This window comes from Eurosta solidaginis, chromosome 1, assembly GCF_040869045.1.
Source record: "Eurosta solidaginis isolate ZX-2024a chromosome 1, ASM4086904v1, whole genome shotgun sequence".
Lineage (NCBI taxonomy): Eukaryota > Metazoa > Arthropoda > Insecta > Diptera > Tephritidae > Eurosta > Eurosta solidaginis.
In genome coordinates, this window is record NC_090319.1 from 85,012,632 (window position 1) to 85,030,228 (window position 17,597).

General features: G+C 38.1%; 1 protein-coding gene across 13 annotated transcripts in view; it reads left to right on the forward strand.

Moving 5' to 3' along the window:
• Positions 1-17,597, forward strand: part of plx (PTB_TBC1D1_like and TBC domain-containing protein plx) — a 186,222-nt gene that overhangs the window by 104,573 nt on the left and 64,052 nt on the right. The window lies entirely within an intron of this gene.

Consider the following 17,597-nt stretch of genomic DNA (forward strand, 5'->3'; position numbering starts at 1 on the left):
ATTTCTGATCCGTAGAGCAGTTCTGTTCGTTTCGTTTTCTGTAGTAGATTTTTTGACAGCTAACCACTTTTGAGTTGGTAGCACTCATGGCTTAACTATATGGTTGGCTCATCTCTAGAGCAACAACATACCTTTGTTCAGATTTTAAAAATCACCGTGTTGGTGTTAGACGAATGGATGGGAATGAAAACATAAAACTTAGCAGCTTTTGCGTGTAGTAAGAAAATGTTGTCAATGCGTTGGTTTCATTTTGAGTTTGCCATCTCCTTCTGACAATCCCTACTCCAGTGAAATGAAAAAAATAAAATCAGCTGATGAGATGAGCCAACCATATGGTTGAGCCATGATAGCACTAAAATAAGTAGGTGTACATATGTGTATACATAAAAGATTTCGCCATATTTAAAAGCAAAAACACGGAAAGAGTAAACAACTTGAAGAAAATGTAAAGAAAATAAATAGTTTGTTTACGTGCGAAACTATTTAAATGTTAATAATTCTATCAGTAGCTTCAATTTTTGTGTACGTTTCTTCTTATTATTTTCAACAAAACAGACGTTTTATATTAGTGCTGTCAGCTCTCATAAAATTGACCCAGATCGTTCCAGTGAGATTTGATCGTGAGCCAGAGCTCGGTTACTCAATGGAACACTCCTACTCTAACTTACGGCGATACTGGTTTTCAAGCATTAATTGAATTTCTGCGTAGCAACGGTATATTTCCGGAAAAGGCAAACATCAACCCTCGATAATTCCACGTCGGATTCGTATTCATCTATACCGAGATAAGGTATAGATGCACGGTTAAAAGTTGGAGCCTAGGGTTAGGTTAGGTTAAGAGGGCGGATACATTTTTGTATATTGTGAGTGCCCTCAGTAAGTGCAGGGTGGTGGCGGGACATTCGTTTAACCCCATTACCTCCTAGTGGTCCTCAACGAACCACTTGCTTTCCCTGATCAACCCAAGAAAGGAGACGTCCACCTTCCCAACCTCTGCCAGGTTTTCGAAGAACCGTGAACTCAGAAATCTGAGCCTTTTTCTTTGAAGCCCCCGGACATTGGCAGAGAAAGTGGTAGATCGACTCCTCTTCCTCCTCATCCTGACAGCTTCTGCAGAGGGAGCTTGTTGGTAGTCGCCACCGTTGGAGCATTTGTGCGATAGCACAATAACCTGTGATGTCACCCGCAAGTACCCTCACCGCGGATTTTTTCAGTTTGAGAAGGAAGCTGGTGGCTTTCTTATCCAAGCATGGCCATAAGGACCTCGAGAATTCGCAGTCAACCCTTTTAGGTCATAGCAAGTTGCCATGTTCTCATAATCCTCGATTATCATCCGGACATAACTCAGTGGTGGTCGGACGGAGCTGTCCACATCACCTTTTTCCAAATCGGAACCTTTCCTAGCCTTCAATACCGCTGTGCCCAGGGACCCAGCACAGGGAAAAATTGAGATGACTTATAGAAGCCGGCGAGGCTCTACACCTCCGCACGATATCCGATTTTATCATGTTGGACTCTAATGCCCTTAAGGCGGCTTAGTTGTCTACAAGGATTGTTACGTCGGTGTCGAAGACCATACTATCTTGAAGCAGCTTTGCTGTGAAATGCAATTTTTTATTTTCAGATTTTTTTTTAGGCCAGGAGTGTTACAAGTTTCTATTTTTAGATTCTTAAAACTTTTTGGGTTTTAGTTTTAAAGCGATTTTGAGATTGAAGCTTGAAGGTAAACTCATACACTCATACAGAATAGACGCAGCCTAAAAGAATTCAAGAAAAGCAAAGATTTTCTCAACGGATTGTCTTCTGCATGGCTTTAGGGTCAACGCTCTTTTCTCGATTCTTCTCACCGTTCTTGCCATCTAACTATTGTGCGTGACCCTGCGCTTTGCTTAGCATCTTCAGATATTCGACTGATTTCAATGCCATCCAGATCGGTCAATTCACATGAGAGTAGATATTCTGCGATTTTCCTGGATAAAACATGGATCGCGTTGTCGGACACCTCCTATAAGTACATGCTATTCGTATAGCTGTAATAAGGTTGCTCGTATATCTTTTTCGTGGACCATTTTAGATCCGTGCCATACTGGAGCTGTATATAATATTATCGAGCTGGTTACGTTAGATAATAGCTGACGGGTAGCTTCGCCTGGGCCGCTGATGTGGGGCGTTATTCGCGTTAGGGCTCCACTAACTCTAGAAACTTTCTCCCCCACCGTCCTGAAGTGCTGCTTAAAAGTAGTTTTGAGTCAATGTTTACTCATAGAAAGGCTTTGAATTTATTTGGTAATCTCCTATGGTTGGGACTAACTAATCCACAGTCCGCTTTGAGCTCACTAAAACCACTTCTGTATTATTGCTAGCCATCTCCAGCCCCATATTCGTCAGCCATTCTTTTATTCTTCCCACGGCGTCATTACATAATGCTTGGATCAGATCAAGTTTCTTCGCCAATGCTACTACGACAATATCCTCTGCATAGCTGACAGTTTCCGTGCCTCCGGGAAGGTGGATTTGTAGCACACCGTCATGCACCGCATTCCTTAGCGTTGGACCTAGAACAGATTCCTGAAACACGCCGTCCGTGATGCTGTGCTTTCTTGGTCCCTCATCCGTATCAAAAAGGAGTACTCTGTCGCTTAAATAGCTACCAATTACTCTGAGCAGGTAAGCAGGTGTGTCAAAGTTTCGTAGCGCTGTCATTATTTGCATCCAGTTCGCGGTGTTAAAAGCAATTCTAATATTCAAAGTTATCATTGCTCAAAGCTTCCTTTTACTTTTACCACCCTTTGCAGCCTAATATAACTGTAACTTATGTAGTTCTCAACCAATTTTAAACATTTTACCAATTTTGGATAGACAAACCTTAGCACGTAAAAAGGTCTAAATCTGAAAATCGAGTTATAGGCAACAAGGCATAGGCTTGCAAGAGTCTAAATGTACGAAAAACCTTTTTTAGCTCTTAACTTACGATTTTGGCGATATTCGTGGAAAATATTGCATGCAATCATCATACCAGGTATATTCACTTTTGTCTTTTTTTAACACTGTGTGTTATATAATAAGAATAATAATTCATTAGTTCTTTAATATCTGTTGAGATGATATTGTAACGAGTTTAGGGAAATTCCGCTTATTTGAAACCTTCTCCTAACATTCGAATCTTTAAACTGTTGATTAAATCACTCCAATATTCAATATTGCAACTGGTATTTATTTAGATTACTTTGGGAGTAGTACTTCACAATTATACTTCACAACCAATAGCGTGTTTAAATCAAAACTGATTAGTCATTCCTCAGCTTGCGCTACTTTTATACTCTCTGTTGTCTTGTCCGCATATTTCTTCAAAAGTCTAGACGTTTCACCTTCTAGAATCTCCTGCTTGGTTACCAGCTATATGCGTGTGTATGTGTGAGAACCAACTTCGGCTGATGACTAGACAAGAGTGGCAGCTTGCTTTATTATTGTTGTGCCTTTATTTACTAACACAATATGTTATCATGCTAATAACAAAATACCAAGACGTTAAAGAATTTGATTACATATTATTTTTAATTAAATAAAAGGGTATCTGATTGTTTTATAGACAATGATAAATTGCGATTCAACATCAGTATTAAATATTATAATATAGTTATTGATATTAGAGAAAAATTACAAAGTTTACAAACGGCGATGATTACTAGGGCATGTTTCTGAATTTCACTTCTTCATCAGCTAGCTTCTCGGGAGCTGAGTATTGAACTCGACATCTCCAACATTCATACTTTATACTAGTGTAAAGACAAATGCCTTTATCCACTCAGCCATACGAACGCCCCGCTGCTCGCTTTGCAATTGGTCTCTAATATCAATAACAAAAACAATTGTATAAAGAAATACGAGCATGTCTCGCTAAATAAATACAAACAATATTATAATTTAGTTTTCATCAAAACATCATAATAAATTAAACAATCTGCTGTTTTTTAAACAATTAAACACGTTTTCTGTCGCCGATGCTATCGAATTAGATAATTAAATATATTTTATCCCTAATGATATTTTTGGCAGCTAAAACTAGTTTTAAAGTAAACTAGTTAAAATTTGAAGATTTTTTAAACAGATAGGTTTCAATAATCACTTCCCTATTTACGTTACTGGCATCAATTATGAGTATACAAGTTTGACGCGAATTTAAATCGGTCCATGTAATACAGTCGCTTCTAGCGCTTGTTATTTTAAACCAATATATGAAACCGATTAAAATGATGTTCCGGTTTCGGTTTCGAAATTTGTAATCTGTTTCGATTTCGCTTCCAGTTTCGTTCTTAAAAATTTATTTCGTTTTCGTTCCGGTTTCGGTTTCAGAATAAAAGAAGTAAGGGTGTCTAAGTTCGGGTGTAACCGAACATTATCTATATACTCAGCATGAGCTTCAATTGTAAAGTTCATTTCAGATAAATTACTTTTATACATAACACGTGGCACCGCCCATTTAAAAAAAGTGTCCCAATTTCCTCTTACAATAAAACGTGGTAAGTGAAATATCATTGATACAATACTACTTTTCGCTAAGATAGACCTTTTACACTTCTTTTATATAAAAGTAGACGTGGTCTTTACCGATACCTTCCATTCTTACTAGAAATATTTTCTGCTTTAAAAAGTATGTCCACCCAATTTTATTACGATATATTAATTTTTCTTCGAGTCAGGACTCCCGAAACATAGAAAATTTCTTAGTGAAAAAAGTGGCAATGCCACGCCTATTTAAGTGAAATTTTATAAATAATATTTAAAATCCAATTAGAAAGTAAAATACCATTAATATTAAACTCTTTTTCGCAAAAGTATAGCTTATTATATTCGTCTACGACCCTTTTAAAATCTTTTATATAAATATGGGTGGTCCTTAACCGATCCTGTAAAATTGATTTCATCACAAGTGGGCGGTGTCCGCACCCATTTTCAAAAATGTTTTCCAATTTTTATCAAGAGTCTCAATATCAGTCCACAGATCAAATTTCAACATTCTAAGCGTATTATTTACTAAAAAATCATGATTTTTGTGTTTTCCAAGATGTTATTTATATAAAAAGTGGGCGTGGTTATCATCCGATTTCACTCATTTTATACCAACCTATTCTGGGTCCAGATAAGCCCTTATACCGAATTTGGTGAAGATATCTCAATATTTGCTCAAGTTATCGCGTTAACGGACGGACGCAGAGTGGAACGAAATTGAAAATTTGGGACTTAGGACCTTAAATATACATATTTGTATTCTGTGATATTTTTCCATAATTTATTGTTATATAACATTTTTTCGTAACACCTAATTTAAAAAAGTTATGACACTTTTAGTAACCGGGTTTCATATCGACATACCCTAACGAGCTGGTATTTTTCCAATTTCCAGCAATTTTGGCTTCACTAAAATAATTTTTACTATTCAGACTGGTTTATTGGTAGACGTGGTAAAGCAAGGGCACGGTACAACGAATAATGGAAATACCGCTAGACGATTTTTCGTTGACATTAAAACTACCGCCTCTATAACTGGTGTTAGTGAAAATCTCATTCAAAGATTCTCTATAATATTAGGGGCACTTTCATGTGGGTGTCCAATAAATGTACAAAAGTTCAACATGTACGCCAGAGAAGCCATTCGAGTTTACGTCGAACTATATGAATGGTATTACAAGCCTTCAAGTGTACATAAAATTTTAGTACACGGAGCTTCAATAATAGAGCATTTTGGTTCCATTCCTATTGGAAAGTTGTCCGAAGAAGCCGCTGAATCCAGAAATAAAGATTTTAGAGCATATCGTCGAGACCATGCAAGAAAAATTAGCCGCAAAGCCACAAATGAGGACATTTTAAATAATTTGTTAGTTACTTCTGACCCATTTATTTCATCGAGGAGATCGAAATTACATAGTAAGCATGAGGAAATATCCGAAGAAGTGAAATCTCTACTACTCCTACCGCAAAACCTCGACTATGATACAGAAAACTAAATATTTTAGTTTCCTAATTTTAATTGGGTACGAATATACATACTACATATGAAACGCAACATTTATTTAAAATAATAAAAATTGTTTTTTTTTTTTTAGTTTTTTTTTTTTTGGTCATATACCTATATGTATATTTGGATATTTCATGGACTATTGACCAATCGAATAATTTTTGCTTTTAATTACTCTTTTGGTACTAACGAACAAGCTGGAATAGTAAGCATCATATAAAAAAAAATAAATTAACGAACAAGCTGGAATAGGCAAATTTTCGATTTTAACCTTTTTTGGATTGTTAAATGCAAATTCAATATAAAAAAATTAAATGCATAATATGAATTATCAAATATTTTTGTTTTTAAATATTACCCAGAATTACAAAGTGATTCGCTATACTAACATTAAAAAAAAAAAAAAACGAAAAAAAAAACAAAAAGCAAAATATTTTTGTTTTTAAATTCTACCCAAAAGATTGAAGGTTGGATTCGAGCTCAAGGCCAGAACAATAATTTTTGCTAATGATAATTATTGTTATTTTTAATTTTTCTAAATTTGAAAAATTGTATTTTGTTTTTGGAATAGTAAGTAGAAAATTTTTGAGACAACCTGCCATAGCTGCGCAGATAGATCCATTTCGAAGGGTGCTAAGCCTTCATCATCAGTACGCTTTAGGCATGCTAAGCTAACCATTTAGCTATACAGCAGCGGTTTGTTTGACTGGCAATTTTGCTACTTCTATTCCTTTTTACCAACTATATTTATTCAGTGTTGCGCCATCTGGTGCAAATCACTGATAATGCTAGATTTTTGTTTATTGTCAATTACTTTGTTTGACATTCCCAAGTGCTCATGGTTTATTAACAATTGTTTTTGTTTTTATCGGCCTATTGATAAATGATTCAAGGTTCGATTCGAGCTCAAGGCCAGAACAATAATTTTTTTCTAATGATAATTATTGTTATTTTTAATTTTTCTAAATTTGAAAAATTGTATTTTGTTTTTGGAATAGTAAGTAGAAACAAAAAAAATTGTTCTACCCAAAATTAAAAAGTGATTCGCAATACTAAAAAAAAAATCAAAAAAAAAAAACGCGAATCTTTTCGAACCATGAAACCGAGTAAATTGCATATCTAGTATATGACCCTAACTATATAAATAAATTAATGAAGTTTTGAGGAAATATGAGGAAAATGAGTTAACGGTAAAAATGTGATTTTTCCCACACATTAAATTTTTTTATTTGCTATAACTTTTTTGTTTAAGACTTTATGAAAAAATACTCATATATAAAAACGTCATGTATTGAGACTTAAAATCGATCCCCATCAAAGTTTTTGTGTTATTAACTAATATTTTTTTCATTTCCCTAAGTCCACTGAAAGCCAAATCCAGCCCACTGTGGAACGGGGCGACATGGCTTAATCAATTTTTTTTTTTCGATACCGATGATTTTGACATATGGAAGCCTATATCTATCTCTGTTGCTTTATACCTGTACAACCAACCGTTATGTTGCCAAAGTTAATATACCCTGTGTACAACGCACGCTGAGTATAAATACAAACACAAGTTTGTAAACAAAAAATATTTATTAAATACTAGCTATCACCCGCTACGTTGTACGCATGGAGCTTTGAATTATAATTGCATACTTTTGGGAGCATCTCAGATAAGATATCTGCATGTGTTTGTGCGTCTCTTCTCCGCTGTGTGTACGTGCATCTGTGTAGACATAATTATTAATTTATTGATGTGCATACAAGTCACTGCTTAGCATCGGCTTAGAGATGATAGTTTCCCTTAGTGTTGCTAATATTCGTCACAATATTAATTTTGTCACGAATCTCAAAATTATAAGTCCTTAAAGGAAAATAGATAGCCCCACCAATAAGTATACCGAAATGATCAGGATGAAGAGCTGAGTTGATTTAGCCATGTACGTCTGTCTCTTTGTATGCAAACTAGTCCCTCAATTTTTGAGATATCTTGATAATATTTAGTGAGCGGGTGAATTTTGGTGTCCGATTAGAAATTTGTCTGAACCGGCCGGATCGGACCGCTATATCATATGTCCCCCATTCAACTGATTTTTCAGAAAAGCGGATTTTTGTCATATCTTCCTCAATTTATCAGATTGAAAGTTCAAACTTCACGATATGTTTTCGTATATTTCACATATTGTTGTCTGAAAAAATGGATGGGATCGGTAGTATATATAGTATATATCCCATTCAACCGATTGTTAAGATAAGACACTTTTCGTAATTTCTGCCCAATTTTAACAGCTAGAAACTTCAAATTGCACCAAATTCTTTCGTATATAGCATTTATTCTTGTCTTAAAAAATCATAAGAGATCGGTGATACATATATTATATACCCTATAAAAACTGTCTTTTCTGCTCTTTTTTTAACGGCTAGAAGCTTCACATTTTTTTCAAATACCTACGTTTTCGGCATATATTGTTGAGATATATCATGTATCATATTGTAACGAATTTACTGCAAATCCTCTTGTTTGCAACCTTCTTCTAAGTTCGAATCACTAAACTGTTGAATAAATAACTCCAATATTGAATAATGGAAAAATGGCCTTTATTAAAGTACTTCACAATAAATAATACTGCTATTGCTCGCCATATAGCGTCTTAATCAAAACTGCTTGCAGCGCCTCTACCGTGGTTGCTTTTTATACTCTTTCATTTCCTGGTTGCATCTTCTAGGCGCTTCCATTTCTAGAATTTACTAGTTGGTTATCTGTTATAGTTATAACTACAGATGTACGTGTATAGCTCTCATATGCGCGTGTGTTTGTGAGCGACACTTCCACAATTATATTGCATATCTCAGATAAGATATCTGCATGTGTTTGTGCGTTGCTTTTCCCTGCGTATACGTACATATGTGTAGTCATAATGATTGAATTATTGATGTGACTTGAATCACTGCTTAGCATCGGCTTAGAGATGATAGAATCCCTTAGTGCTGCTAATATTCGTGACAATATATATGCAGACCACAAAAAACCTGAAACTTTACATCCTCACAAAAACTACCTACTTATTTTTTACTTTAGATATCTTAAAACTTGCTTAGGTATGTACATCTGTTCACTATATATTTCATATCTTATACATCCAATTATTTGGATATTACGAATGGGATAAGATTATTGTTAAGCCCCATTCATGGAAAGTATGAATTTTTTGCGCTTATATCTCAGAAACGGGTTAATATATCTCAAAAATTAAAAAAAATTGTTAAATTTCTCATCAGCAGCTCTCCTTTGTACAAATTCATTTGAAAAATACCCGGTTCCATGTTTTGAGTTCAAGACCGTAGAGATCTAGGCATTCGAATTGTATCCTAAAATTAAAGTTCTTAACACACGAATCTTTAATTTAATATTTAACAATCGATTGCTGCCAGCGAAACTCGCTCGAAAGCAAAAACATAAATCTCACTCGCATTGTTGTCGCCAATTTTCGCATAATAAAGCAAAATGATTTTAAATTAACCATAGATTGTTGACGCTCAGCTTTTTACAAACTCACAAACTCAATACAATTACTATCAACAATTTAGAAACAAAATCAGTGTACTATACTGTTATAGCACTGTTACCGTCATTTGGCTTTTATATATATTTGTATGTATGTATATGCATACAGTGGTGGCTACATAAATAGAAACTTTATATTGTTCGATAGTATTCACAACTTTTATCTTTTATTGTTTTGTTAGTTTCCAATTAAAATGAAATGCTCTCTTTCCGATTTTCAAGAACTCAAGTTCAATACCTAAAAGAAATTTACAGCAGTTAGAAGAACGCCAAAAATTTGACATAGAAATTTTCAACTTTTTATTAGGAGTTTTTGGTGACGTGCAATAGTGTCAATAGAACTAACGTCCGTTGAAAATAATGCGCTTTTGAAAGAGATTTAATGTCAATGATACTGATTCCAAATCCGAAAGAGAACTAATGTCAATTGACTTATGTACGCTTTAACTCCGCCAACGCAAAAAGGAGCTGGGAGTAATAAGACTATGACTTGCGTTGCGGTTGTTAGTGCAAATCTGGCGTTGAGCTGGTCAAATAAAATTTTTGTTTATTTGCTTTAATCTCGCGCGATTTTTAATGCCAATTTTTTTTTTTATATTACGATACGATATTAATATTGTAACGAATTTACTTGCAAATCCTCTTATTTGCAATCCTCTGCTAAGTTCGAATCACTAAACTGTTGAATAAATAACTCCAATATTGAATAATGGAAAAATGGCCTTTATTAAAGTACTTCACAATAACACTTATACTTTGCTTAACAACCAAACTGATTGATAGCTCAAATGAAAATCTACTATTCAAAATAATACTGCTATAGCTCGCTAGATAGCGCTTAATCGAAACTACTTGACAGCTCAAATCAAACTGAATTCCAGCGCTTTTACATCTATCACCTTTTATACTTTTTGATTTTAACATTCCATCTTCTAGGCGCTTCCAGAATCTACCAGTCCATTAGATCTCAAACATCTCAGCTGTAACTGCAATTGCACAATTTTATAGTTTTTCTCATTGCATACTTATAGGAGTATCTCAGATATATGCATGTGTTTGTGCATTGACTCTCCGCTGCTCGTATACGTACATGGTACATATATGTAGACGCAATTATTTATTCGTTTATGTAGATACATAATGATTGAATTATTGATGTGAATGTTTGTAGTTTACAGTCTCTCGCGCACACATAGGTGTATAAGTAAATGCATCTGTGTGTGACATCTATCGGCTGCCTTATATATGTGTATACATGATTTGATTATTGACGTAAATATCGCTTAGCATGGCCTTAGCATCGCCTTAGTGATGGTATAGCTTAGTGATGCTAATATCCGTGACACTGCCCTCCACCTAAGTCTGATCGTCCCGATCAGACAAATCTCTCGATCTAAACGCTGCTAATCTCTCCAAATGAACCACTTTCATTTTGGTTCGTAGTTTGGTAGTGGTTTGTATGCGGTACACTACATCGTTGATCCGTTTTACAACTTTGTATGGGCCTTCCCAGTTACACTGCAATTTCGGGGACAAACCTTTTTTTCGTTGTGAGTTGTATAGCAGCACCAAATCTCCTTCCTGAAACCCTTCCGAATTAATTGCTTGATCGTACCTCGCTTTCATCTTCTCACTCATAATCTTTGCTCGTTGCCTTGCCAAATCGTGTATCTCTCTCAGCTCTTCTTCCAAGACACCAGTGGATTTCTTGACATTCCTCTCCGCATCGGCATCTATCCCATATTTCAAATCAGCTGGCAGTCGAAGGTCATTGCCAAAAATTACCTTTGCGGGAGTTTGGCCCGTTGTGTCATGTACTGCCGATCGGTAGGCCACCAAGAATAATGATATGTGTGTATCGCAGTCCTTATGGTACTTGTCTATTACTTTCCTTAAATGCTCCTCCAATGTTCTATTGAAACGTTCCACCATACCATCGGACTGAGGATGCAATGCAGTTGTCCGTGTTTTTCGAATGCCCAACTTCTTGCACATTTCTTGGAACACAGCTGATTCAAAATTCCTGCCTTGGTCAGAATGTAACTCCATTGGTACACCATACCTTGCAACCCATTCGTTTTTAACCACTTCTGCTACTGTTTCTGCTTCTTGGTTTGGGATTGGGTATACCTCTGGCCATTTACTGAAATAATCCATAACCACCAGTACGTATTTGTTTCCGCGGTTGCTAGTAGGAAATAGACCTGCGACATCCATGGCGATCCTTTCAAATGGTGCACCTGAAATATACTGCTTCATCTGGCCATGACTTCGGGTTTTGGGCCCTTTCGCTCTGTTGCATAACTCGCAATTGGCAATCCACTCGGTGACCGACTGACGGCAACCAACCCAATAGAATCTCTGTTTAATTTTCTCGAGTGTCTTCGCGATTCCAAGATGGCCTCCACTTGGACCATTGTGCAGCTCGCTGAGCACGTCAGGAATCCTCTTTCTGGGAACAACTATCAGTTTCTTCTTGCATTGACCATCCTCACTCTCCCATACTCGATGCAAGCAACCGGATATCAATTCTAAACTGTTCCACTGTGCCCAATATGACTTCGCAATGGGACTCTCTGCTGACATCTCCTCTCTGCTTGGTGTTTCGTTTCGTTCGAACCCTTGCATAACATGTGACAGATCTGTATTTTCTAGCTGACACTTTCTTAGTTGTTCCTTGTCCCATTCATCCGTACACGTTATAGTTATTAGCCGGACATCTATAATGTCTTCTTTAGCCTCTGCCTTTGAACAGTGCTTGCATTCCAAACTACATGGCCTTCGTGACATTGCATCGGCATTTCCATGGGTACTACCTTTTCGATGCTCAATGGAAAAGTCATAGCTTTGAAGTCGCTCGATCCACCGTGCCAATTGTCCTTCCGGATTACGGAACTGCAGAAGCCATTTCAACGCTGCGTGATCTGTCCTGACACGGAATCGCTGGCCGTAGAGGTATTTGTGAAAATGTTTAATGCACTCTACCAATGCCAACAGCTCTCTCCGCGTAACACAGTAGTTCCTCTCTGGTTTTCCAATCGAACGGCTGTAATATGCAACTACCTTCTCCTGTCCATCGACCAGTTATGATAAAACGCCTTCTATAGCATATCCACTCGCATCTGTATCTAGAATAAATGTTGCTCCTGGAATCGGATATGCTAACATTGGGGCAGTGCACAAACGCTCCTTCAATGTTTGGAAAGCCACTTCTTGCTCCTTCTTCCATTCAAAAGCTTTGTTTTTTTCTTGTAAGCTCATGGAGGCTATGGGCTACGCCGGAAAAATTTGGTACAAATCGGCGGTAATATGTGCACAGCCCAAGGAAACTTCTCAATTCATGTAGGTTCTGTGGTCCTGGCCAATCCTTTACAGCCTCTATTTTTTCGTTCGCAGTGCAGATGCCCTCTGTCGTTACCTTGTGACCCAAATAATTGACTTCCTTTTTAAACACCGCCCCTTTTTTGGACTTAACTTCAGACCAGCGCCAGCTATTCTCTGGAAAACTTCCTCCAAGTTCTTAAGATGTTCATCAAAGTTCTTGCCCAATACGATGATGTCGTCCAGGTACACCAAGCATGTTTTCCAATGTAGTCCTTTCAGTACCTGGTCCATGAGTCTCTCAAAAGTAGCTGGTGCATTACAAAGTCCAAAAGGCATCACTGTAAATTGCCACAGACCATCACCGACACTGAAGGCTGTTTTCTCTTTATCTTCCTCTTTCACCTCAACTTGCCAATAGCCGCTTTTCAAGTCCAGTGTGGAAAACCATTTCGTACCAGATAGCGAGTCCAGAGTGTCGTCAATTCTTGGCAATGAGTAACTATCCTTTTTCGTAACGTCATTCAACTTCCGGTAGTCCACGCAAAACCTCATTTTTCCATCCTTCTTCTTTACAAGTACTACCGGTGAGCTCCATGGACTAGCTGATGGTTCGATGACGCCGCTGTCGCTCATTTCTTGTATGATTTGACTCACAACTTCCCGCTTCGCCAGTGGAACACTACGTGGAGCTTGACGGATCGGCCTCGCATCTCCCGTGTCAATTTGATGTTTCACAACATTGGTGCGGCCTGGTTTGGAACCATCCTGGTCAAATATGTTCGCGTACTTTAGGAGCAGTTGTTTTGCCTTACTCTGATAGGCTTCCTCTAGCTCCTGCGTCCATGCCGTGATGTCATTTGAAAGATCAGTATTACTAGATGAAACGTGTTACTGGAGCTGTTCACAGTTAATAACTACTTCGGCCTCTTGGCATCTTCCCAAAATAGCTCCTTTGGTCAAATTGAATGGGGACTTGAACTCATTGAGTACTCTTACCGGAATACGTCCATCTTGTTTTGTCATAGCCAGGGTTTTTCCTACAAGTATGTTCAGTTCTGATTTATTCGCTGCTTCGATAACCCACAATTTGTTTGTCCCACAATCTCCATCAACCTTTGCCCAGATGACTGCTTCTGATTTTGGTAGTATCTGCTGACTCTTCCACCAGCACTCGTTTACTGCTGTAGCCTCTCTCGTAGCCGAAATTAAGTGGCACATCCATGTTCTTATATCGCATCGTCTTGCTTTGCATATCGATCTTGATGCCTTGGTTGATTAAGAAGTCCACTCCAATTATGATTTCATCAACAATACCTGCCACTATAAAATTGTGAAGTACCGTGACGTTCCCAATTGCTACTTCACATTCTACTTCTCCAATTACCTGGGTGTCCTCTCCCGTGGCTGTACGTAATCTTGCCCCAAGCAATGGTCTTATCTTCTTGTTGACTAAATCTGATCGAATGATGGAATGGGATGCACCCGTATCTACAGTCAGTAACCGTTCCTTTCCATCCACATGTCCTCCGACAGTAAGATTGCTTGACCTTCTTCCAATTTGCGAGATAGAGATTATGGGGCATTCAATTGAGGGAGCCAGCTGTCGCCCCTTGCGGCTGACTCTCTTTAGTTTAACGATTGAGTGGACTTGGAGATTTGCTCATCTCCTTCAGCTCTGCGTTTACGACCACCCACATTGTTGGAACTGTTAGGGTTGGTGGTGCAATGTCGTGCAATATGACCTGGGTTGCCGCATTTGAAACATTTAATAACTCCGGCATTTTTCTGTTGTGATCCCTTCAGTGCTTCCAAAATTGTGTCTACCCAATCTGGTCTTTCCACTTCCACACGATGAGCTTTGTATGCTGGTTTACTCAATAGTGAGGCGGTTTCCTGAGTCAATGCATGTGATACCGTCTCTGCAAATGTTGGCTTTGGGTTTGCGTATGTGGCTCGCTTCGTTTCGACGTCCCGTATGCCATTTATAAAGCTCTGAATTTTTACTCTTTCGGTGTATTCCACGGGTGCGTCGGCATTCGCCAAATGTGCAAGCCTTTCGACATCTGACGCAAACTCCTGCAAAGTCTCATTAGCTTTTTGGTAGCGGTTTTGCAACTCTATTTGGTGTATCTGCTTCCTGTGTTCGCTTCCGTATCGCCTCTCTAGAGCGCTCATCGATGTTTCGTAGTTGTTCCGCTCTCCCTCGGGAATAGTCTGTAGGATTTCAGCAGCAGATCCTTTCAATGCCACGAATAGTGCAGCAACTTTATCTTCCGAACTCCAGTTGTTCACTGCTGCGGCCTTCTCAAACTGAATCTTAAACACCTGGAAAGGAACAGATCCGTCAAAATATGGAGTTTTTACCTTCGTATTGCTTGCTGAAACAACTGGGCGAATTAGTTGCAATTCCTGTATACGACCTCTCAAAGCATCCACCTCTGCCTCGAATTTTCCTTCAAACTGCGTTATTTTCTCGTCCATACACGCTTCGAGTTTTGATGATATACGTGCCTCTTGCTCTTTCAGTTGTGTTTCCATCTTTGATGTAATCTGTGTCGACATTTCTGAAATACGTGTCTCATGTGATTCCAGCTGGGATGCCATATATGCCTTCTGCTCTTCCAGTTGAGATGACATTTGCGATGACATTTCTGAAATACGTGCCTCCTGTGCTTCCATCTTGGATGTTAAACGTGTCTCCTACGATTCCAGTTGAGATGTTATATCTGTCTTTTGCACTTCGAGCTGTGTTGATATATCGGTTGATATCTGTGACGACATTTGCTTCAGCACTGCTAGTATCGCGTTAGTGTCTACACTCGCCAATGGATTCGGAGTCTCTATCTTCTCTTCCAATTTAGTCGCTGGCTCTTCCACATCGGGATAAAAGACATACTCGTCCACATCAATTCCTTCCAACTCCATTACCTCTCGTAGCCGTGCTTGAAGTTCGATCTTATTGCCGGTTGTATTCAATCTACGGCTCTCCAACTCCTTCTTCAGTTGCTGGATCTTCAATTCACTGAACTTTGCCATGTCCTTTTAGTCCTCTGGAATTTATTCAACAATTCCTCTTCTGACACCAATTGTAACGAATTTACTTGCAAATCCTCTTATTTGGAATCCTCTGCTAAGTTCGAATCTCTAAACTGTTGAATACATAACTCCAATATTGAATAATGGAAAAATGGCCTTTATTAAAGTACTTCACATAACACTTATACTTTGCTTAACAACCAAACTGATTGATAGCTCAAATGAAACTCTACTATTCAAAATAATTCTGCTATAGCTCGCTAGATAGCGCTTAATCGAAACTGCTTGACAGCTCAAATCAAACTGAATTCCAGCGCCTCTACATATATCGCCTTTTATACTTTTTGATTTTAATATTCGCATCTTCTAGGCGCTTCCAGAATCTACTAGTCCATTAGCTCTCAAACATCTCAGCTGTAACTACAATTGCACAATTTTATAGTTTTTCTCATTGCATACTTATAGGAGTATCTGAGATATATGCATGTGTTTGTGCATTGCCTCTCCGCTGCTCGTATACGTACATGGTACATATGTGTAGACGCAATTATTTATTCGTGTATGTAGATACATAATGATTGAATTATTGATGTGAATGTTTGTAGTTTACAGTCTCTCGCGCACACATAGGTGTATAAGTAAATGCATCTGTGTGTGACATCTATCGGCTGCCTTATATATGTGTATACATGATTTGATTATTGACGTAAATATCGCTTAGCATGGCCTTAGCATCGCCTTAGTGATGGTATAGCTTAGTGATGCTAATATCCGTGACACTGCCCTCCACCTAAGTCTGATCGTCCCGATCAGACAAATCTCTCGATCTAAACGCTGCTAATCTCTCCAAATGAACCACTTTCATTTTGGTTCGTGGTTTGGTAGTGGTTTGTATGCGGTACACTACATCGTTGATCCGTTTTACAACTTTGTATGGGCCTTCCCAGTTACACTGCAATTTCGGGGACAAACCTTTTTTTCGTTGTGAGTTGTATAGCAGCACCAAATCTCCTTCCTGAAACCCTTCCGAATTAATTGCTTGATCGTACCTCGCTTTCATCTTCTCACTCATAATCTTTGCTCGTTGCCTTGCCAAATCGTGTATCTCTCTCAGCTCTTCTTCCAAGACACCAGTGGATTTCTTGACATTCCTCTCCGCATCGGCATCTATCCCATATTTCAAATCAGCTGGCAGTCGAAGGTCATTGCCAAAAATTACCTTTGCGGGAGTTTGGCCCGTTGTGTCATGTACTGCCGATCGGTAGGCCACCAAGAATAATGATATGTGTGTATCGCAGTCCTTATGGTACTTGTCTATTACTTTCCTTAAATGCTCCTCCAATGTTCTATTGAAACGTTCCACCATACCATCGGACTGAGGATGCAATGCAGTTGTCCGTGTTTTTCGAATGCCCAACTTCTTGCACATTTCTTGGAACACAGCTGATTCAAAATTCCTGCCTTGGTCAGAATGTAACTCCATTGGTACACCATACCTTGCAACCCATTCGTTTTTAACCACTTCTGCTACTGTTTCTGCTTCTTGGTTTGGGATTGGGTATACCTCTGGCCATTTACTGAAATAATCCATAACCACCAGTACGTATTTGTTTCCGCGGTTGCTAGTAGGAAATAGACCTGCGACATCCATGGCGATCCTTTCAAATGGTG